The following is a 24427-nucleotide window of genomic DNA, read 5'->3' as shown; positions in this document are numbered from 1 at the left end:
CCCTCCCTCCCTCCCTCCCTCCCTTCCTTCCTTCCTTCCTTTCTTCCTTCCCTCTTTTTGCACCATTTGCAGGCAGTGCAGCCTGACGACCAAATACCTTTTATTTGTGACTGTATGATTTGAACACATGTGGTGGGATTCATTCAACTGCAGCATCACAGAAGTTCCAGTGCTCCCTCTCCACCCCTGGCCAGTGGGACCCTACGTCCCTCATACCTGACCACTGTAACCTTTCTCATCCTCCTCACTGTCTGCATATTCCAAGAAACTGTGCTATCACTGTGTCGGGCACCTTTCTGTAGGCCTTACAGCTCAGATTTAGGAGATCAGGGTGGACATCGCCTCTTCTATCTTACTATGCATTTTCTTCCTTCCGTGTTAGCTATCTGGGTCCCCAGACACTGAAGATAGAACTAGAATTCCGTTCAGTCACTTGCTTTCTGTCCACACTACACACATAGCAGTCTCCAAATTACAATACAGTCCTGCCCGGCTGGCAGGACATGGCGTGACGCGCCCCAGTTTCCATCCATGCTGAAGCCGCCCACGGCTGCACTGGCACAGCCGCCCTGAACGACACACCATGCCCCCTCTTCCCTTCACTCTCCCTGCCCCACTGCCCCGCACCGCCTGCAGCCGCCATGCCCTCTCTTCCCTTCATCCTCGGTGTCTCACTGCCCCGCACGACCTGCAGCCACCATGCCCCCTCTTCCCTTCACCCTCCCTGCCCCACTGCCCTGCAGGGCCTGCAGCCACCATGCCCCCTCTTCCCTTCACCCTCCGTGTCTCACTGCCCCGCACGGCCTGCAGCCGCCATGCCCCCTCTTCCCTTCACCCTCCGTGTCTCACTGCCCTGCAGGGCCTGCAGCCGCCATGCCCTCTCTTCCCTTCACCCTCCCTGCCCCACTGCGGCAGGCGGCTGACTGTGTGAAGCTCCCCCCCCCAGCATCTGAGCAGCGCTTTCATAATCATTTGAGTATTCAGGTGCTAATTATCCAGCAGGTTTCCAGAGAGGATTTGTGAAAGCAATGTTCCTGAGTTTTTGTGTGCTGATTGGCATTGTCTGGGGTCCTTTTCACGTTCATTGTCTGAGTTTCTGAATCGAGATGTTCCATTAAAGCCCGTGGCCTCCGTCTTGCTGTGAAATTTCAGAACAGTCTAGTTTCCCCTTACGGTTCGCTCAGGGTTTAGGTCACACTCCCAGGGACTTCTTGGACTATTTTCAGATTTATGGTAGACCCTTTCAATATGTATTTTCAGGTCTTTTTAAAAATAATGACTATAAATTTTGACATTTGTTATTTATTTGCTTTCACTAATCATATGTTGGATTTTTTCCTTTTTTCTTTTGCCCTTTTTGCCTCTTCCTTCCCCGCTCTCTGATTCTGCCCATTTCTGTCTCCACCTCTAAGACCTCGCCTGCCCTGCGTCCTCTCTCCCACGTTCATTCCGGTTCAGTATTCGGTTCCCAAGTGATCTTGACTTCCATTCTAATTTTTCTGAGTAATGTTACCTAACTTCTGTGTTTTGTTTAGTACATGCTATCCTTTTATAGCATGCATGATTTCCTAGTGTTTTTCAATTTATTTTGAAATATTAGGATTCTTTTATGTATTTCTCTGGCATATTTTTCTGGCATTGTATTGGTTATCTGTATATATGTTATTTTGCTGTCTTGATCTTTTCTTTCTCTTATAGTAACCCAGTATGGGATTTAACTCAGGTACTTTTTGCTGTGCATTTAATGTGAAATTTGCTAGCCTGAACTTTCAGAGAAGGTGTGGACAGGATGTCATTTCTTCTGCCTGTTGGAAACCATGGTAACCACTTTCCAAGACCTCCCCGCACCCCAGGACTTGTATTTGTTTCCGTATCTCCTGCCCTGCTAACTTTGGATGCTTTACCAGAAGTTGACCTCCAGTGCAGTGTGTTTTCTTCTAGACATTATTTGGTGTGTTAGCCTCAAATGCCACAAAGCCTGAGTCACCCAGGTCCCTCACACCTGCACAGACCCATCCACGCACCTGCTACAGGAGGGGCAGGCCCACCCTGAGTTGCTGCGGTGAGTCATCCTGCTACGAGTTGCAGGAGTTCATCGTGGCCCATCTGGTCTGTCAGGTGCTCAGGCCCCACTTCCCCAGAGAGCCTGGGACCCCGCAGCCGGCAGCGTCGTTTCTGCGCACTCTCTGTAGTATAGGAGTTCCATTTTCCTCTGTAAGTTCCATTCTAGACACTGTTCTTCAAGTTCTGCTTTTGCTATCCCTGTACTTCCAGTTGCTGTCTTCATGGTTAATTGATGAACTTGGGGAAATAAAAAAAAAAAAAAAAAACACTATTCTGCCACAGCTACCATCTTCCCAGAATACCAAAAAGGTGGAAATTTTATTCAGTTTTATTCATTGGTCTGCCACTGGGATATTTCAAGCAGGGAATGAAATCATCAGCTTCTCTACTGCCCACTCTGTCCCACTGCCTGTCGTAGAGAGTTGGGGAGAGTGGAGAGGCCTGAGGACAGAAGCAGGGATGCCAGGGCAGCAGCTGCCACCCAGAAGCCCAGTCAGAAGAGACGAGCTGGGCTGGGAGTGGGCCTGGAAGCAAAGGGTCTTTTAGGTGCTTGTCACTGGAGGGCACTTAGCAGAGATGGAGGAGAGTGTGAGCAGAATACGGGAGCCACTAGTGACTCGCGGCATTAGGTGGGACAGCCACTGGTGACTCGCAGCATTCGGTGGCATACCTGATTGACCGGCACTACCCTCCCCTGATGTGGGATATTGGGAGGCACAGACCAGGACAAGGAGTGGAAACAGGTCCTCTCAGGATGTGTCCAATTTGAGAGGCACATTATAAACCCAAGTGGAACCGCAAAACAGGACTTTGGGGGCCCAGGAGGGAGGCCAGCTGGATTCCAAGGGATACACTGGGCGATACACAGATGGTATCCGGGAGCTTAGCTGGGCACGGGCAGCTGCCACCACTCTGACTGAGCAGTCACAGAAGAGGAAGAGGAAAGGTCCCAACATTCTGTGAGCAAGGTCAGGGCCAGCTACATATGTCCAAACGGGTCTTTTGTTGGTGCTAATGCGGTTGGTAGGATGGAGACTTTCACCTGGCTGAGTGCATGTGTGCCAGCCTCACTCTGGGAAAACCTTCCCTTCCTGACATGGGACCCAAGTTAGAAATAGTTGGGAAGTGCTCACTCAGTGTGGGAAGAGGAGTTGATTAAAAGAAGTTGGGAGTCAGAAACGTTCCTTCCACGATGATTTAGCAAATGAATTTCAGTTGTCAAAACCCATTACACTGAACACAATATAAGTGTATTTTGTTGTATGTCAACTACAACCCAATAAAAATAGCCGCTATTCAACTACAGGAATGAATGTGTTGATAATGAATATCGCTTCTTTCCCAGCAGCAGGTGGCATAAATCGCGCACATGGGAAGCAGCATCTGTGTGGCTTGGTGGCTGCTATACCCACCGCCCCTCTCCGTTTCAGGTGGGAGCCGCTGATCTGGACCAGTGATTTTCAGCTGGTGTGCCGAGGCACACTGTGTGCGCTGAGAGGTTCTTAGGTATGCCACAAAAAAATATTTAAAGAGAATTAATTAAACTATTTTTGAAAGGAGCTCAAAGTATAGTACATATATTATTTTGTTTTCCTCATTTTTTGATCAACATGATTTAAGTGTGCCATGGAAGTTTAACTATAGTTTCAAGTGAGCTGTGAGATGGAAAGGTTGAAAGACACTGCTCTGGCTGAGTGGCTCACAAGCCCACAGAAGTTTGCTACAGAAATGAGGAGAGTGGATGAAGTTCTCTGCAGGAAACTGGACTAGAGGTCAGAACGCTAATTCAGGACATGACTGGGGTGGACGCAGGGACAGATGGCCATTGTTGTTAAACTACATAGACTGTCTCACTGAAGAAGTTGGTACTGGTAAAATTGGGCGGTCAACGAAGGATCCAGAGCTGGGAAGTTTGAACCCAGGCAGAGAAAGGAGACGGGGCACCACCAAGGAAGACACTGGACTCCAAAGTAGTTACAGAGGGAGGAGCAGGCAGTGCCTCCTGCACAGCCTGAGGTGACTGAAAGTCATTCACCGCACACCCACGACAGGTTGGTACTGTCTTTACTCCCCAGTGACTTATTGGTCTCTAACTGTGTGAAGTTTAAGGGAATAGGGTTCAGTTCACTTTAGTGGTTGCATAAAATAATGTATATAGAATGTTTAGCACATACCTGAGGCATATTTTGTACTTAATAAATGTTTGCAATAATTGTCCCTAAAGAGGTCTGAGTCAGGCTTACACATGCATAATTAAATCACCACCAGAGCCACAAACTGGAAAAGGAAGAAACTATAGTTGTCTGTGTGTATATGTTGTCAATGACAAATGCAGCTCAGAGGTGACTGGCTGAGCTCTAGGTAAGATGAAGTGGGACTGTTCACTGGAGAGACAACCACATGCTCCCAGGGCTCCTGGGCTCTGGGTTCCCTCCTGGCTTCTCATCTCTCTCCTCTCAGTCCTCACTCCTTGCTGAGGCCTGGGAGCTACTGTCCACAATGGCTCCTGCTGGACTTTCTCTGGGCTACTGGGAATCTCCTTCTCGCCTAACTCAACCTAGAGTCTCGGACACCCATGGTCAGCTTCTGGACAATGCAGTCTGTCCTCTGCCAATACTTCGGGCAACTGCTGTCTACACTGACATTTTAGTTTTGTAAATAAACGTGTGACAGTATTCTTCATTAGTGAACCATACACTTTAAAACACTTTTTAAAAGTGTATAAGGGGTTGAATATCCTTCCCCTTGTAGTAAACATATTTCTGATCTCAGTGTGTTTATGACAGAAATCAAACTTTCAAAATTCAGCCTATGGTCCCTACATATTTCCTGTGACATATCATTTTCAATGGCCTTTCTTTTTAACTGAAAAATTATAATCCTTCTACTTGGTCAAAGTAATGGGAAAAATTAAATTTTAAATATGATTCCATTTCCTACTTCGGATGACGGAGAGAGCCAGATTTTATGTAGAAAGTGTGTGCTCTCTTTTACACATTTAAATAAAAATCAAGGTCTCAGGCAGCTGTTTAGCACCCAAATGGGAAATCCATGAAAGCAAATACTGCCTCTGAAAAAGTCAGGTGCTCCTTCCTAATTGACAATGTGGACTTTTTTGCCTGTTAATGGGGGCACTTTTTGACTGAGACAAAAAGAAATAGGTGAGTTTCCAATGAGAAGGGTGTTCTCACATTGATTACTTGTTTTTATCTCTGAGTAAATGTAAAATTGGTCTATTTTCTTTTAAAGATGTGCAGATGCAATAGAAAGGTTCACACATAGATTATTTTGCTAACAAAAACCAAATAGGTGCTTGTGAGCTACCCCAGGAAGGTGGGGATGAACCCCCCCAGCCATTTCCACCTCCAATTGCAGCTGGAGATGGCTTCTCAGACCAAATTGCAGGTGGGGCAGCCAGGCCTGCGCGCTTGTCACACCCGAGGTACAAATGGAGACCTTTATTAGACTAACAGATATTGTGTGTACACAGACATTAGCTAATCTGCTGGATTTAGCCAGGCATTCTAAGAAACTGATTTACTGCGCAAATACAGAATAATCCACGTTTAACCTTTCAGCTTACAGAACCAGAACACCTTACTCATCTGTGGCTTGCTTCCTCTTTTCATTCTTTCTCTCTCTTTTTTTTTTTTTAAATGAAGAGAGGATTGAGACTTTGACTGACTTGTAAAGAGGACTCATATGAATTATCTATTTATTAATTACCTGACATGCCATGTGAATCACCCAGTGACAAGGGCCCTTTATGGGTGAAATCAGATAGGGTCAGAGATAATAGCTGCAGTTGCCTTATTAATAGAGTTTAGTGACTAAGACGCGTTAACTGGTTTGAAGCCATTAATAAACATTATGAAATAAAATAAGTAGGTTGTCCACACGGGTCTGGAGGAGGTCGCCACCAGAGGAAGCTTCCCACCCCGCTTTATTACTGGCTTCAGCCGCACTAAATTATGAATTTTGTCACCGCCAGCCTCTACTGCCGGGTATCTCTGAAGGGCAGATGACCCAAATGAATGCAAATCGAGTTAGGTTTCCTCTCAGAGACTTTAATACCATAAATGAGAAAGAGCATTCATCACAAATAACTAGGGATTGTATACCAAAGTGCTCAAAGAAAATCAATATACTTTCAGCTGCTCTCGGCCTATAAATGTAAATGAGAGCAGATATAAAGCTGATATGCACTAAGGAAAGGTTATGGAGAGAGCAACACATAACACTAAGAAATCAATTGAATAAACTTGAAAAATGATTCAGATAGAGTAGATATGAACATGGAAAATCAATCATATAATTTAAAGAATAAACAGCTTGAACCTCACAAATCTCCCGTATGGTTTTAGAGTGTAGGATTTTTAATTTAGCATTGATATAATGCCAAGCTATGAGAATCTGCAGATGGCGGAGGCGAGCGAGGAAATCAATTCATTCTTGTTCTGTGGTCTTAAGGGGTATTTGATATTTACAGCAGGGCAGCATGAATCCTTGTATAAATTTACATTTTAAGAGATAAAGGGCCTCTGTATTTTGTCTTGTTATTGTTAATAGAAACTGTCTACTTTTATTCTGTCCACTTTCTGGGGAAGCGTAGCTGTCTTTGTGTTGCTGTGTGTCACAGGCAATTTTCTAGGTTTTATTTTCTTGATACACAAAGTTTTGCTTTGTGCCTTTTTTCCACTGCAAGGCAATTGAGGTGGCATAATTGCATCAGTGCTGCAGAAATACAGGCTGCAATTTGGGGGGAGAAAACAATTCCAGACAAGTTCATTTATATGTTGTGCAGAGGTTCAGAGGTTAAGAAAATGTGACAGGGTACAAGTAAATGTATATGTAAATTCAAGAGACTTTCATTGCACTTATAATCAGTTATTTGCCTTTTTGCTTCCAACTCAGGGATTTGTCATTAGGAAAAGCTGAAAAAATCAAATTCGCCAATGATCCTACAGACACCAAGTTGGAAATACGCTCCCCAAACTTTGGATGGTCATAACTCTGATCAAAGGGCACAACTATCATTGAGCATTTGAATCATCGGAGTGATTTGCGGCTTCTATTTCCCTAATGGAAATGGATATCGCCGTATTAGAGGTGTCTTTCTCTCCAGCCCTGCTTCCTTCTCATCAGTCAGCACCTTCCTGGGCAGGAGAAAGCCACTGTTTTTTGCTCCAAAGGCACTGCAGAAACCACAAAGGGAGCCTGAGCCACTGCTTTAATTTCCAGTGAATTCCACTTAGTGAAAATACTCAATTTGATTTTTTTTTCCTGTATGAAAGTTGACACAAATGTAGGTTTTCTTTTCCTGACTTTCTCAGGCCAGATGCTATTTCTATTTGTAGTTTATTACATTCAATGGGAGCAATAAGGCTGAGGCTTCATGTGTACCGTAAAGGCTTTGATTTGACAAATTCTGTGGCTGACTCCTCTCTCCACTCCGTTCCTAGGATTCTTAATTTGGAGAAGGTTCTGAGATCCATGAGACATAAATTTTATATAAGGAAAGAGGGAAGCAGTGACTATACATATACATATATATATACACATATATAGATATATAATATGTGTAACCCACATTGATGAGAGACAGAAATGTCTCAGACGCATGTCACACACATCTTTTGTGTGTATTCACATGCTGGGTGACAGTGTGTTGGTCAAGGATAGACTAAGTGTCCCAAAGCTGTCCCACAAGGTGAAAACCTGTGTTATTAGTGAAGCTTTCCTATGCTAAGGCGTATCCACATACACAGACACCATCGTGTCCCATGGCCGGTGTCCAGTGCCAAGATCTGCCACAGGCTGCCCACACGGCCGGGTGTGTGCAGGCCACACTGCAGGTTGGTGTGAGTACATGCTGGGATGTTCCCACAGCAACAAAATAGGAAAGGATGAGTTTCTCTGAACACGTCCCATTGTCCTCTCATTGAAGCAGTGCGGACGGTGGGCGTGTCTGTTTATCCCTCTCCACAGAGAATACAGCAATACCACATTGTTCAGAGGGAGTTCTTTTAGATGTAGGGATTCATTTTTTTTAGTATATTACTTTAAAAGCAGATGTACAGAGATCTCTGACTCCACAAAGATGAAGTAGACCTACTCTTTCTATTCTTTCCACTGTGTGTGACCAATGACACTGGACATTATATATTAAACACAGGTAAGGAGACTTGGGAAAGAGGAGGGGAGAGGGGGCCTGTGCATGGACTTCAGGACCAGAGAACAACATGGTAAAGAATCAGATTTTCCTTCAAGCTTCATACACCCCAGACTTAGAGCAAAGAAGTGAGCAATCAGAATTGCTCACAGGTGTGGGACAAAACACAGCTCCAAGAACACCTGCTCCTTCCAGCCAAAGGACCAGCAAGGCCACCAAACAGGACAGAAAACTAAACTTCTCTCTTTTTTTTTGTTCTAGGATTTTTTTTTTAATAACTCCAAGGCATATTTCATGACCATCTTTCTAATTTCAGAATAAGCATATTTACTATAGTTACTAAATCTATGGTTTACACCTTTGAGGAGTTTGCCAATAAACACTCACCAACTTGGACTTTCCCAAGCAGGGTCCAAATGAGCATCTCCCTGTGACTGCCCGAGGGCACTCAGGTCTAGACTTTCAGCAAGGAGCCTGTGCCCACCTGCATGTCCCATGCGGCCAGCACCTCAAGCCTTGTGCTTGCAATGCCGCGAGTGCCCCCAGTGTGAACCACAGCTCGGGGCCCCAGGACAGCCTCCAGACGCCCAGAACCCCAAACTTGAAGCTGGTGCTGAATTCCTTTCTCAAGCATGGACGTGTGAGCAGGGCGGTTTCCCCTCCTGCTGCAGTGGTGTGAGTATTGCGTACCCACAGCATCGGTGTCTCCAAGATCACGGACGAAAATTTGAAATGAAATAGTAGAATTGATAAAAATACCAGATAAGGCTTATGCAATGTGCATCTCTTGCTTATTTGAGATAGGTAGTCAAATAGGGCATTAGTGAAGTTCATCTTTTATCTTACCAGTTTCATTTTCTTTCTATAGCTACAGTTATCACTTGGTACTTCAGGAGGACTGGTTCCAAACCCACCCTTGCGTGTTCCAATTCCTGATATGAGATGGTGGAGTGTTTGCATATAACTATGCACACCCTCCCAAATACTTTAAATCACCTCTAGATTGCTAGTAACACCTAATGCAATGTAACTGCAATGTGAACATCTCTACTGTTTAGGGGACACAACTTGTACATGTTAGTGCAGACACAATCATCCTTTTCTTCCCCTAGAATATTTTTGATTTCCATTTGATTAAATCCACAACCATGGAGAAGAAAGGCCAACTGTATTTAATTCAAAACTGAGCAGAGCTATTACTTACCAATCTTACAAAAAGGCAAGATCCTTTCATTTCTGTATACAAATCATACCTCTTGAATTAAAGTACTATCAGAAGTTTAAATTTTTAATTATAAAAAAGATTATTCAAAAATTGGAAATATCAAGGGTTGTCTTACATTGAAATGGACATTCTGGTTTCAGTATCTTGTTCCTTTATGTCACAAATAATTGCATCTCGAAAAATAGATCATTTCTAGAAATTCAACGTGATCTTGGGTTTTCACATCATAACTCATTTCGTGAACATGTGGACACCTGTTATAGGAGAACTTGTCCTTGTTATTCTTTTTAAAAAATGTTTGTATCGTGTTAACTATATTTCTAAATCCTTTAAGGTTATAAAGGGTGTGTGCATGAATGTCTATGAAAAATAACCTTCTCAAAGAGACAACAGTGATAAAGAATTTAATCTTTTTATTGAAAATATCATGAAGCCATATTTAGATAAAGGAAATCATTTCTATCAGACAGTGTTGAGATGCTTTTGAAACTGTAGGAATAGATGTCATGTTCATTAGACCCTCGTTGAAGCATCTTGTGTGTCAGGAATTATGTGGAGTCCTGGGAAGAGGACAGTAATTAAAAACACATGGACAGTGACCCTAAAGACACCCTGGTGTTACAGAGATGGAGGAGCAGTCAGGGTGACCACACTCAGAGAGGAGTGAGGTGGGTCAGGGATGGAGCTTAGGGAGCGAGCCGGCCAGGGAGGGCACTGCAGGGCTGGTGTGAGCTGGCAGGCCCTGTACAGGGGGACTGGGGGTGGGGAGAGCTAGCTGATGGGGTAGGGGGGAGCTGGGCAGGTTAGCCCTGTGCAGGAGGCAGCTGGGTAGAGGGAGTAGGTGAGCCTTGTGGGGCGGGGGAGCTCAGTAGGGAGGAAGGGTGCTGGGCAGATGAGCCCTGTGCAGAAGGGAGCTGGTTGGGTGCGGGGGTTTGGGGGCAGGTGAGCCCTCTGCAGGGGTAGCTGAGAAGGCTGAAACTGGGCACTGACAGGCAGGGCAAGAAAGCCACTGTGGGAAGGGGGAACTTGAAGGCTGGGAGAGCCTCCCCTGTCCTATGCAGCTCTGTCAACCTGTGCCCTCTCACAAGGGAGGGGGTGGCTGGGGACAGAGAATAGAGTCTGAGCAGGACAAGAATGAGGGTCTTCAGAGCCAGGCAGATGTGGTGTGAAGCTGCATGATGACTGGCTTTCCCAGACCCGGGCTCCTCCCTATATAGCAGTCTACCATTAATTCTCATAATCATTATGATTATTAAGAAACTGGGGGTTTCATTCTGTGAGTGGCCAAAGTCAGCCACTTTCTGTACCATTGTAACCACTAAACACCTCCCATCATGGGTGAGAAGAAAGTCTGGAAGTCACTAATTTATTCTTATAGTTAAAAGTAGAACAATTTAGAAAAACACCAAAAATAATGTAAAGATAAGAACAAGCCTTTGCATTTATTCTAAAATGTCTAGATCCTCCTTTTAAAAAAAAATTGGTGAATAGGTAGTCGGTCTTTGTCTATGTCTCTCTCTCTCTCAGACACACACACAGAGACACAAAACACAAACCATCTTGGGCATACCCATTGGGCATATCTTTGCAAACTTAATCCTAACGTTACTAATCTATTTATCTGAGAGTAGGAAGAAGAATAAATGTTCCAACAGATTAGAATTTCTGCTCTTTCGATATATTTAACTGTGAACCAAATTAGTGAAAATCAGCTAGAGAAAATTCAGTATCTGGAAAGGGTTATGCAAGTCTCTTCACATAAAAAGAGGCAGGTGATGTGATTGAACAGACACGAGGGAAAGAACCTGGGGCAGGGGGAGCAGATGCCGTTATTATAACTTCTCTAACTTAGAGTAAACCTGGAAGCGGGAACGTGTCACCTGCACACCCGGGGGTGTGACTCATGGTACCCCTGTTTGCAGCCGCAATCTCATTCTAAGAGTTCCTCTTAATCTTCTTGAACCTCAAGTGGACGGACACCATCATCTCTACTTCACAGTTGGGGAAAGACTTTCAGAAGAATGAAAGCCCATGGAGCCGGAGCCCGTGGAGCTGCAGTGTCCGATCCACAGGCCGTGAGAAGTAGCTGGAGGGCAGGTGCACAGCTGTCAGTGAAGAATGGGGCCCTTGACTCAGACACAGTGGATTTAAATCCATTTATAAGCCTTAATACCTTGGTATGGTTATTGATTCTCTCCAATATTCATTTTCTCATGTTTAAAATTTGAACATATTTATTATGAACATGAAATAAACACACATGAAAACACCCAGCACAGTGTCCGACAGGGTGAATATTATCAAGTTTAACCTTTGAAGCTTAGTGTCATTTTGTTACCATTATCCATAATATTATACCAGTTCCCTTCAGTGGGTGGGTGTTTCCCTGCAACTCAAGCAGCATTTATGGCCCTGCGAGTCCTGATTTAAGCCCTGCTCCAGCGGAAGGGTGGCAAAGCGGCTGTAGTCAGCCTGAGAATCCAGTAAAAACTGTGCTGCCCTACAGTATGGGGACATGTTGTGAGAACACTCAGATGTTTTCCATCCAGAGATATCAAAACTGAATATTTGCATAGATTGGTTCTTTCTATATGTGTACTGGTGACTTCTAGTACATTTCTTTTGGGGCAAAGGGGCAAAGGAAAAGTATACATGTGCCAGATACACACACAGCATGTTTGTGTCTGGGTGAACACTCTAGCAGTTGTTAAAACCTGCAGCAAGGAAGGAATCAGATACATCCTTTCCTGGAGGAGGCAGAGAGGTCCTGTGGCCTGCTGGAGTCCCCCCTCTCTCCTGGTTATTCACATTGGATAAATAGGATTCAGGCTTCTATTTATCTTTTGCTATCATTTTTTTTTCTTTTTTAAGAACATAATTCTAATCCTGTATTTTAAGTAAAATAATTAAAACTTTAACACCAGTACCTGTGTTTGACTTTCACACATATTGCATTTAAAGTAAAAACTAGATGTATGCCTCACTTCTATATCCTTGCAATGACAATAGGACCAGGTCTTTGGAGGTGACTTCTCCTTCCGCTGTGAAGTGTAAAGGCAGCTTCGCTCATCAGAGGCCAGGGGCTCCACACTTGGGCTTGCCACTGACACGTACCCTCTCCTGGCACATCATCAATACCTCTATTGGTCTCGCTCCAGCACCTGACAGTACTTATTTTAGGAAATTATTACATTGCTGCCAATTGAACAATAAGGAAAAAAACCTGTATGTGAAATCCAATAGCAGATAATTCCTAGAGCACATCTGCCAATAGGAAGATTGGAGGCTGGGCCACCCTCTCCTGTCTGTACCTGGTCCAGATAACTGCTGCTTCTCATGGCATGGAGCCGGCTTCCTCGTCTGTAAATAAGGATATAACCCCGCCTGGAAGGGTCTCTAGTAGGAATAGGGGCAGTGCAGATAAGGATAAAATGCCTGCAGTTCTAGCTGGTGTCACCTGTGTGCTATTAATAACTCAATGACAGAAAGATGCTCCTAGTCGACAGGGAGCTTTGTGGGTCTCTGGGAGAAAGGGGGGACTCCTGCAGGCAGCAGGGCCTCTCTGTGCCTCCAACCAGCTGCCCTCCCACCCCCAAATCCAGGATCTCCCTTGCTGCACCTGGGAGCAGAGAAGGGTAACTATGGAGCTGCCGCCAGTGTGGGTCACCCAAGATGGCAGGTGTCTGAGATGCTATCAGGGCAGATGGGCTTGTGTTAAACTCTAAGTAATTTACATCGACTTAGATGTAATGGCTTTTAAAAACGAAGTTTGGGACCTGAAATTTGGAATGATGATCTGCCTTTGGACATGCCCTCCCAGGCTCTCCCGACCCACGGCTGCCTGTGAAGCCGAACATGGGGTGACAGGGCAGTCAGTGTGGCCTCTGGTGCTCGGGAAGCTCCTGCAGACGAGGGATGCCAGGACCTCTGGCACCTGAGACCCAAGTCATTTTCAGCCCAGGAAATACCACGAGGTGTCTCTGAGAAGTGTGCGCAGTGCAAGTGCCTGGTGCCAGTTCCGTGTCCGCGCCCTCCCTCCTTCCTGCCACAGAGTCCCCTCGGCCATCCCTGCCCTCACTTGGCCACCTGATCTCGAGCTCTGGCTCCAGGCAGAAGCCCCAGCCCCCTGGCCAGGGAGGGTAGTTCCTTATGAAATCAGCAGTGATCCCGGGACAGGCACTTCTGCGGGGCGGCACTGCCCTGTGCCTGGGAAGGGCGGTTCGTTCCTCTGGACCTAATCTGTGATCTGCACTTTGGGGGTGGGCTCTGAGGGATTGGGAGCAGGCGGGGCTGGGGGCGCTGGCTGTGAGGGGTCAGCAGGTGTTGGTCACTAAGCCGTGCGGGTGTGGCTGGAGGGACGCTCGGGTCAGCGCTGCGCCACCCCCACCCCCAGGCCTGTGCCAATCACCCAAGGGAGCGAGAAGACTGGGAGTTCCCAGGATGCACGTCGGCTGCTGCTGTGCCAACTGCTGATGATTACAGGGTTTGACCCCAGGTAAGGAAGCCGTGCAGGTGCGTGGTGCTGCTTCTGGACAGGAGATGCTTCATCTGTTGGAGGCTGCTTTACAATCTTGGTGCGCGCTTGCGCGTGGGGGTGTGGACCAACAGCGTCTGCGGCCCCGTGCTCCACCCACACCACACACTCAGCGGGGCTGCAGATAGGGCTAAATCCCGGGGGCAAGCGTTTGTATGACCTCTGTCTTGCCTCTCCGCACGCTGCCTTGTCCGCTCACTCCGGAGCGCAGATCGCCACAGCAGAAACTAGTGCGTAGATTCGCACGCAGTTAGCACTGGGCGCCCTCACGCACGTGCACTCACTTTCCCAACCCCTTGGGAGCCTCCTGGGTGCTACGCTGCAAGGGGACAGCTCTGGGAGGGAGAGAACCTCACACAGGTGCTGACAGTGTAGCCTTAGAGATAATTTCTTGGCCGGGGTGGATGGGGGTGGACACAAGCTAGGAGAGGCCTGGACGCAGCGGGTGGGGGCAGAACCCAGGGTAGGGCCGACAGCAGCGGGAGGTGGGCAGAGACACTGGGGAGGGGTCACAGGGAACCACGCCAGCGACGGCCTCTAGTATGGGGGTGACGTGGGGGATTCCCAACACCCCCCACCGCACCTGGAGCCGCCCCTACCCTGCGGGCAACATCGTGCTTGGTGACCTGTGCTGCTTAGCACTGAGAGGCTGACAGGTGCTATGGAACAGCTTCTGAGGCATGAAGCCCATAAACCACTCTTTAATTTGTGTAGATCTTAGAAGAATCAACTTATGAAGTGGTGTAGAGATTTATGGAAATATGAACGTAATTCCAGCTGAGGAATTCAGAAGGATGGTGACAGGCAGACCGTCTACGTCTCTCCCCTGCTCTAGCAAGCAGCATTTAAAGTCGAGTGTTAATTGTTTGGCTTAAAAGTGTAATTTATTTTTCACTGCTGAATTAGCAATACTTAGGCATATTATGAATGCTTTAGTAAAGAGAGCAGATTAGTTAAGCTTTCGCACATGGTTCAGAGAGGTTTGTGTTTGAAATTGAATGTGAACCACACGAGTGAGCTGACCTGCAGCAAAGACCGGCGTTGTCATCACATGAATTAAGCATCTGTTTTGTGCATTGCTGAAATCAGTCGGTTTTATTCATAAAATATTTGCACCCCGCACTTATAGCTGTTATTGCTTAGTGCCAAATGAATACATTTTCTATCTCAAGAAGCAAATGAGTTTCCAACTTGTTAAACTTAACCCCCATGCCCATATGTTCAGGGATTTTCATATTCAGGAGAGGGGTTCATGAATTTGAAGGAAGCAGTGTGTATTTTTATATGTAGTAGTTGTGATTCCAGAACCAAGATGACTGTAAATGGAAAGGTGGGTCCATGAACTGTAGATTTATTAATCGTGGGTAGAAATAATAAAGCAAAAAGCAGAAAAGTGTCAGAGCAGAGATTTTCAGCAGGTGGCTTAGAAACTGGTGACCCCTCCAGGTGCTTTTAATGACCTTGGGGGTGCGGTTCCCTGAACCGCCTAAAATCTGCATCCGTTGTGTAGTACATATGATTAAGCCCATTCCAGAAATTCTAGAAGTCTAAATATATAAGAATTTCTTCAAATTCTCAAAGGGCTATGTGCCTTTTAAAAAGGTAGTTAACAAGTATTTAGCTCTTTGGTTAGAAATTATGTAATGCTAAAAAGTAGACATGAATTTATAGAAATAAACCAGCAGTCCAGAAGTTATTGGAAATTCAGGTTTGATAATGTGATGGAATTAAGAGGCAGGCCTGTGAATGGTGGCCGGGCCTTGGGCTCCTCCCTCATTAAAGGGATTGAGAGGCTGTGTAGTGTTTGGCTGGCTGGTCCTTCCTCCTTCCCCTGCTGGGGATCTGCAGGGGGCCCTCACCAGACACCAGTGGTAGAGTCCTGATCTTGGACTTTCCACCTCCAAAACTGTGAGAATAAGTTTCCGTTATTCACAAATTGCTCACACCAGGTATTCAGTTGTAGTGGAGCAAATGAGCTAAGGTGGAACTGATACCGGAGGAGGTGGCGCTACTGTAACCAACACTCAGAAACTGCTTTGAAAGTGGGTAGTCGGCAGAGGCTGGCGCAGTTTGGTGCATTGCTTAAAAGCAGCATCACAGGTGATTCTGGAGACACTTAGAAGAGGCAAAGCATGACAAGAGCCACAGACAAGATGTGGGGCAGGAGAAATCTCTTGGCAGCCAAGCATTCGGGGTGCCCCACGTGGCTTCTCCAATTGCTCATAGTAAAACACAGGAAGAGGAAAACAATTTAAAAATGGAATTTATAATGAAAGAAACTCTTTAGGCAGAGCATAAAGATTGGAAAACATGTCTTCATCTGTTTCCCAATCTCTACTATTTTGCTGTCAAAGCACAAATGGGCCACGGCACCAGGAAGAGGGTGAGTCAGGACTGTAGTCAGCGTGACCCTCCCGTGAATTTCGTCCACACTCCAAGGGACTTAGCGAAGTGTGGAATTGCAATGAAGTGTCAGATCTGGCCGCACAGGAGACTTCCGGCTGCCAGTGCTCACTGCACTATGACAGTGGTGGGGAACTCAGGATAAGCCTGACTGTCCCTTGGTGGGTGCAGCATGTAACCCACAGCATCTGGTACGGGTGAGGTGCTCTATTTATCAACCAGGAAAGCACCCGAGACTTGATCACTGAAGAAAGAAATGTAAAAGTACAGTGTATAATCCAAATTATGAGTAATCCTTTGAATTTATATTACCTATATTAAAATTATGGAAGAAGAGTTTGTAGAATTAGACAGGTATTTACTGAGGAGGAGAGTTTAGTTTGACCTGGGATGGTGTTTTTGGTCTAAGCTCTATAAATTTTGGATTTCATAATGAGCCCAGGTGCAGGTGCTAATGTAATGATCTAAAAACAAAGAGAGACTACTCTGGCACGGGAAGGGGCAGGGTTTTTGTATTTCATTTTTTTGTTTTTGAGTTTGTACTGAGAAGCAACATAAAGCGACATTCCCCTGTGACCACGGGGAGCTGTGGTGGCTGCACACGTGAGCTACCATGGGAGCAGGTACAAGCTACAGCTCACCTGGGCGAACAGCCCGAAATCCCACATTGGTGCAGTGTGAATTGCGCTGCCATAAACACTGGCCTGCACCCATCTTTTCCATAAAATGCCTCTTTTTCTCTTTGGGTAAATACCCAGTAGTGGGATTCTGGATCAAATGGTAGGTCTACTTTTAGTTCCTTAAGGACTTCCATAGAGGTCATGCTAGTTTGCAGTCCCTCCAACAGTATATGAGTGGAATGATAAAATGCGGTGCTTGTATGCCGTGGAGTATTACCATAGAGTGCTACTCAGCCATGAACAGCGGTGGACTCATACCTCCTATATTAACCTGGATGGAACTGGAAACCATGCTTCTAAGTGAAGTATCACAGGACTAGAAAAATAAACCCCACATGAACTCACTATTAAATTGGAACTAATCAATCAACACTCATTAGAAATCAAGCAGGTGTGAAGGGGAGGAATGGACAGGTAATTCCATACCTAGCAGGAACAGTGCTCACTATCTGGTGATGGACTCCCTGTATCTTTGACTCAAATGCTACAAAAGCAATTCGTGTAACCAAAATGTTTATACCCCTATAGTGGTCTGAAAAAAAACAAAAATGCAAAACCTCAGTGCAGGGGTAGAGCCCTGTGCCCTGTCCTCATCAGGGAGGGAAGGAGAGCAGGAAGGCCCTTTAAGTGGCAGGGGCCCAGCCTGCAGTCAGCTTTCCAGCCTTACCACACAACGTCCACCTCTGGTCAGGGCACCTGTGCCTATCCAGTGTCCTAAGGGAGTGACCACACACCTGTCCACATCAATCTGGTTCCCCTCCGATTGGCCATCTTTAGCCATTGTAGCCCACGAGCCACCTACCAGCAACCCAGGGGGGTGGGGGACGGAGGCTGCCACGTTCCCGCTGAAGCTCAGAGACAACGATTTACATCAGGTTTCTAGGGCTGCAACATGAAGCTGCATGGATTCAGTTCCTCCCAATTCTGGAGGCCACGAGTCCAGGATCAAGCTGCCATTAGGGTTGGTGTCGGGCGGCCTCTCCAGGATCAAGCTGCCATTAGGGTTGGTGTCGGGCGGCCTCTCCTCAGCCTGCAGATGCTGCCATTAGGGTTGGTGTCGGGCGGCCTCTCCAGGATCAAGCTGCCATTAGGGTTGGTGTCGGGCGGCCTCTCCTCAGCCCGCAGATGCTGCCTCCTCCCTGTGTCTTCACATGGGCGTCCTCCTGTGTCCTGTGTGCCCATGTCCTGCGGCCTCTTCTTATGAAGACACCAGCTCTGTGGGACCAGGCCCCCTGTCTGCCTGGTTTGACCTTCATGACTTCTTTAAGGCCTGTCTCCAAAGGCAGGTGTGGTCTGAGGTCCTGGGGACCAACAGGCGGGGGTGCGGGGTGCAGGACACAGGGCAGAGATAGGGGGACAACAGGGCTGCTCCTCTGCAGATGGCCCCTCCATCTCCCTCTCCTCCTCCACCATGAGAGGAGAGCAGAACACAGGGAGGAGGGTGGACATAGTGGAGGTCCCCACTACTTCCTGCTGTCCCCAAGGGCCGCTCCCCTGCAATCCTGCCCACAACTGTGTCACTCCAGTAACTGCCCTCGTGCTTGCTAGGGTTGGTTTAGGTAGAGAAACCAAGGTGCTGGACAGTGTTTCACCTCCTCCTGTGAGCCCCCTCTGGGGATCCCGGGCACCCACCCTTCCTACCTCTGGGCACCACGGCTCTCAGGGTCCCATCCTCTCCCACGCAGGGGGACTGTTAGCCTTTCAGGCCCAGAACATTGTCTGTTTTCATAGTTTATTAAGTTTTGTTACTAAAACTTCAAATATATATATACATATATATATATTTGAGATAGAGTCTCACTATGTCACCCTCGTTAGAGTGCTATAGTGTCACAGCTCACAGCAACCTCAAACTCTTGGGCTTAAGGGATTCTCCTGCCTTAGCCTCCCAAGTAGCTGGGACTACAGGCGCCTGCCACAATGCCCGGCTATTTTTTGGTTGCAGTTGTCATTGTTGTTTAGTAGGCCAGAACTAGGCTCGAACCCTCCAGCTTCGGTGTATGTGGCAGCAACCTACTCACTGAGCTACAGGCCCTGAGCCCAAATACGTACTTTTAAATGTTGCAGTCTGCATCTCGGTGGGGGCTGCTCTGAAGCAGACTCCGCTTTCTTGCCTCCCCTTGCCTGGCACCGGTGGTACCCACCACCCTGAGCTGGCTTCTCCCTAGGGATCTCGAACCCACCCAGGGCACAAGCAGGAAGTGTGGTCAGGAGGGAGATCTTTCGTGTGGAGACTCACACTCATGCACACTCACACGTCCATCCCACGCTTATTCCGTGGCAAAGCATGTATTGTTCATCTCTATTTGTTCAGAACACATCTCTCTTTCTCCACTAAACCATGTTTTTAAAAATAATGAGTGAAATCTTTTTCATCATTTTATATCTTATTCATTCTATCCCTTAATAGGCAATCAATAATACATAACAAAGTGAATTAAGAAATATTTCATGTCTTCAAGGAATACTAAATTTAGCAAGGGAAATAAAACTTCCTCTATAAAGAGGGGAATCGTTTTACTTCGGGAGTTAAAGGGAGGAATCAGATTCACCTGGAGAGGATGAGCTGGTTTGCTCACACTTCACGCTGACTTTACTGGATGGATTAATAACCCACAGAAAAAGAATGGTGTCCTTCTGAGTGGCACTTTGCTTTTTTATACATTTATGGCTGACCCGAGTCTCAAACGTGAGCGCTGGGCAGCTACTAACTGGGAGCGCCTTATGCGTGTAAGTGGAGTATTTCCAGTCCACGAGATAGAGACGGTTCTCTTTACAAGGTAACTTATTGACCTTCTGGAAACAATCTCAGTTTCATGTTAGTTGTTAGAATCTAACTGATTAAGTCTGAACGCTGGCTGGGGTATGTCTCCAGGTCTTCATAAGAGAAAAGCATCACCTCCAGCTGTGTCCCCCTGACCCTGAGAGCTGCCCTCCTTGTCCCAGTGGCCACCTGGGGAGATGCAGAGGCAGGGGCCCTGCAGGTAATTCTCCAGACGTGTCCAGATCATCACCAGGGAAGTTCTCCTTTTGCTTGTTTAGTTTCCATGGAGGAGAGAAGCAGAGAAGATATAGCAATATGGAAATAGACGCCAGCGCCTACCAACAGACCAGACTTTCTCAGCGCCTACCAACAGACCAGACTTGCTCAGCGCCTACCAACAGACCAGACTTGCTCACACCAGAGCACAGCAGAAACTGTATCTTTTGTTCTATGTGTAATTTCTTAGGTCAGAAAGAGATGCTCCCCTGCCTAAAATTTACCAAAAATATTTTCTTTGGCTTATTCTATGATTTATTGTAAAGCATTATCTCACAGTATCAATTCCTATGTTCAAATATAAACGTAAATAATTCGATTAGCATTAGGTATAAAAACTATAAATTCTCCAAAGGCAAAGGTTGTTCCTGACTCGGGGATTAAGAAAGGAGGTGAAGCAGCCTTTGACCTGGTTTCTGAAGACAAGGGTTGAATATTTTAAGCAGAAGGGATGAAAAGTTACCTAATGAATCCTCCAAGCCTTCGGAGTCTACAGTGAGACCACAACACGTTTAGCCTGACTGTATAAACTCTGTAAGTTATACCGTCTTTATAAACTCCAACTTTATTCCATCAACAGGCACAGGCAGTCCCCCAGTTGCAGACGACCCGACTTAGGGAGTTTCCACACTTATAAACAGGCTCCCAAGGCTCCCCATAAGGGTAACTGTAATTAAATAGTTAACAATTCAGGCCAACCCCCATGGCATAAGCGGTTCCTTGGTGCAGCTTCTGTGTGCCCTGGGCTAGTCTGGTGGGTGGAGAGGCAACTGAATGAAACTCAAGATCATAAAGAATCAGAAGATCCAGAGCTGAGACGGTGGATGAGCAAAGGAAGAGCTGAGGCTTCTGTCGGTTGGAGCAGGGTCTGCTGAGCCTGAGGAGCAGATCACAACCCTGAGAGGTGCACACAGGCACCCCAAGTGCCACTGAGACCATCGGCTGAGCACACACAAGCCAACACACCATCCTTATCACCACGTGCGTGCTGTTCATCAGGGTTCTGAATTACATGCAAACCCAACCTGAAGTCATTTTAAGAGTATATCTGCTGGGCAGCGCCTGTGGCTCAAAGGAGTAGGGTGCCGGCCCCATATGCAGGAGGTGGTGGGTTCAAACCCAGCCCCGGCCAAAAACTGCAAAAATAAATAAATAAATAAAGTTAAAAAAAAATGTGTCTGCTTCATAACCTGGGTGCCTGTGTTTATGATTACCTCATAGAGCTGCTGTGGTTTGTGTGTGAAAACCCACTTGAACCTCAAATCTAGTTGTAAGTCTTATAAACTCAGCAAAACACACACAGACAAATTCTTTCCCACTTCAACACCTAAGCTATATACCTCAGTTTGTAGATAATATCTTCTAAATTATACATAAAAACCACCCAGCACACACACTCTAAATGGGCACACCCCTCTGCACACACTCCCTCCTACAACCCTGGAGGGTACTGTAGAGGGCAGGGACATTCCCAGTGTGGTCGAGGACTCTAGAGGGTACCACAGAGGGCAGGGATGTTCTCAGTGTGGTGGACGACCCCGGAGGGCACCGCAGAGGGCAGGGACATTCTCACTGTGGTCGAGGACCCTGAAGGGCACCGCAGAGGGCAGGGATGCTCCCCATGTGGTCTAGGGTGCTTCCTTTGTCAAGCGAAGCATTCCATGCTGACTGTGCACACAATCGTGTTGGAGTATATGCAAATTTGGGAGCAGAGACCTTTATCCTTTACAAAATATGTCATAAAACTGTATTTGACTCTTCAAATACTAAAGCTAATTCTGGAAATTTCCAGTTTCCTGTAGTGGCAAAGTAGGTTGCATTAGATTGACTCCCCTGATGATCACAAGTACAAATTCTGGACAAAATATTGAAAAATCAAATTTTGAAGGCATTAAAGATTTACCCAAACCCATAGAAAATGAAAATAATTTTTGTAATGAGAGAAACACAGAAAAGAGACACTCGTTTTCTCATCTTTTCCCAGGAGGGAACGCTCCCATTCTCCAGGTCCTGAGCAACAGGGTTCAGGCAGAAGCTGGTGGTCCCATAGTGCTTAGAAGGCAGGGGCATAATTTGGAGTGTGCCAGAGCTGCTGAACCTGGGAGGAAGAATCACAGGGAAAGAGCTGCAGGGAGAAGAGCCCCAATCTGGGCTAGAAACTTCCCTCATATCCTGGTTGACTCCTGAACTGTGCAGCTGGAATAAGACTTTAGGATTTAACATTAAAATGTTGTCTAGAAGACTCAGAGATCTGACCCAGGGTCTCTGAGGAGCTGGCTGGTGCTCAGAACCAGAGATGTGAGTGCTCACCAAAGTCACAAACATCTTGAATATTTTAGGCTTCCCAGTAGACTCCAGGGAGAGGTCAGCCTTACCAGTAATAGGCAGGCCTCGGCCCCACAGCAGTAGCATCTCCACAGCCCTACCAGGTACCCCAGGCCCTGCTTTCTGTCTGGAGGTCCCAGCTCAGAAGTTGGCCTGCCCTGGGTCCAGGAAACCAGACTGGGCCACATTGGGAGCTGCTGCTGGGAAAAGGTGCCCATGGGGACACATCACGGTCCTCAGTCTCCTTTGAAGTTGTGGCACTGAATTTACCCTGGAGATGTGGGCATTGCTTGATTCTTCACAGAAAAGAACTCCACACAGATGTGCTATGGGAAACCTTCAAACACCTGGACCACACGGGGAAAAAGTGACGGACCAGGACATGGAACATGACCACAAAAAATGGAGGAAATCTAAGAGCTGCCATGGCTGAGCATTAGATGACCCAACTTAGGGAGTTTCCATACTTACAGACGGGTTCCCAAGGCTCCCCATAAGGGTAACTTGTAATTAAATAGTTAACAATTCAGGCCAACCCCCCAGCAAGGCAGGCAGGTAGCATGCGAGGCCACCAGCCAAACACTGCATCTGAACGTGGACAAGGAAACTTCCAGTGCTGCAAAACCATGTGAGGGCCGTGCACACAGGAAAGTGTCCACACACAGCTATCACAGGCACGTGGGTCCCACACTGCACAGAAGCAAGTGGGTGTCTGGAATATGAAGAGAAACCACATATATTTGAAGAACGTGGGAAAACCTTCAGTTATTGCCATCGCTTCCAAATCCATGAAAAGAACTCACTGCAGAGAAACCCCATGAAGGTGAGAAAGGGGGAAAAGCTTTTTGTTTGTTTGTTTCATGATGGAAGCTGGAAAAGACACACATGGGATGCATCCTGGGTTCACATGAACCAGTGACTGGGGAGCCTTCAAGACCCTAATTCCTGTCAAGTGCATGAGAGACCCCCTGTTCAAGAGACGCCCTGTAAATGGAAACAGTTATTCAGTGACCAAGTTCCTCTCGAGCACAGGAAGGGTTTCACACTGCAGAGAAACCTGCAAGTGAGAACAAGCTGTCAGGGCCTGGCTCACTTCAGCCCCCCACCCCCGAAAGCAGGAGAGACCCTGGAGAGAAGCAATGTGGCAAAGCCTTTCATCTTCAAGTTCTTTAGAAAACACAAGAAAGAGACCTGTGCATGCTGATGATGGTGGTGAGTGCATGGAAGAACCACACCTGAGAAGTGCCTGGTGAGCATCAACTGTGGGGGAAGGGTTTCAGTGTCCAAGTTCCCTTCATCTGCATGAAAAACTCAACCCCAGAGAGAAGCCTCATGAATGTAAACAGAGCAGCAAAGTGTTCATTTTCTCCCATCACTTTTAAGTACATGAAAAGGTTCATATTGGGTAAAGCCCAAAGATGAGAAGGACACTCTGAGGTCTTCAAGTGTTCCAACATCTTCCAAACACATGAAAGAGTTCACACTGGCCAGGAGCCATTTCAAAGTGTGCATACAGTCGAGCATGCAGTGTTCCTGATTTGTTCCAAAGATAGAACTGCCACAGTGAAATCAGGAAAAGTTGTGGGAAAACCTTCACCTTTCTCCTAGCTGTGTGAATAAATGAAAGGACTCAGAGTAGACACAAGTCCAGTGAATGGAAGAAAGATGGGAAAGCCTTGACAAAGGCTGCGGGCCCACAGGACAAGGTATGCTGGAGAGAAGCCCCTCCAATGCAAAGCGAATAGGTGCACCTCACTATCTCGGGCCACAGGACAAGGTATGCTGGAGAGAAGCCCCTCCAATGCAAAGTGAGCAGGTGCACCTCACTATCACGGGCCACAGGACAAGGTATGCTGGAGAGAAGCTCCATCAAGGCAAGCCAGGTGCATCTCACCATCATGGGTTACAGGGCAAGGTATGCTGAAGGGAAGCTCCACCACTGCAAAGTGCACTGGTGCACCTCACCATTCTCCCCAGGTGGGTC

The sequence above is a fragment of the Otolemur garnettii genome, unplaced genomic scaffold, assembly GCF_000181295.1.
Source record: "Otolemur garnettii isolate 467f Iridium unplaced genomic scaffold, OtoGar3 scaffold00027, whole genome shotgun sequence".
NCBI lineage: Eukaryota > Metazoa > Chordata > Mammalia > Primates > Galagidae > Otolemur > Otolemur garnettii.
Note: the sequence above shows the minus strand (reverse complement) of the source record.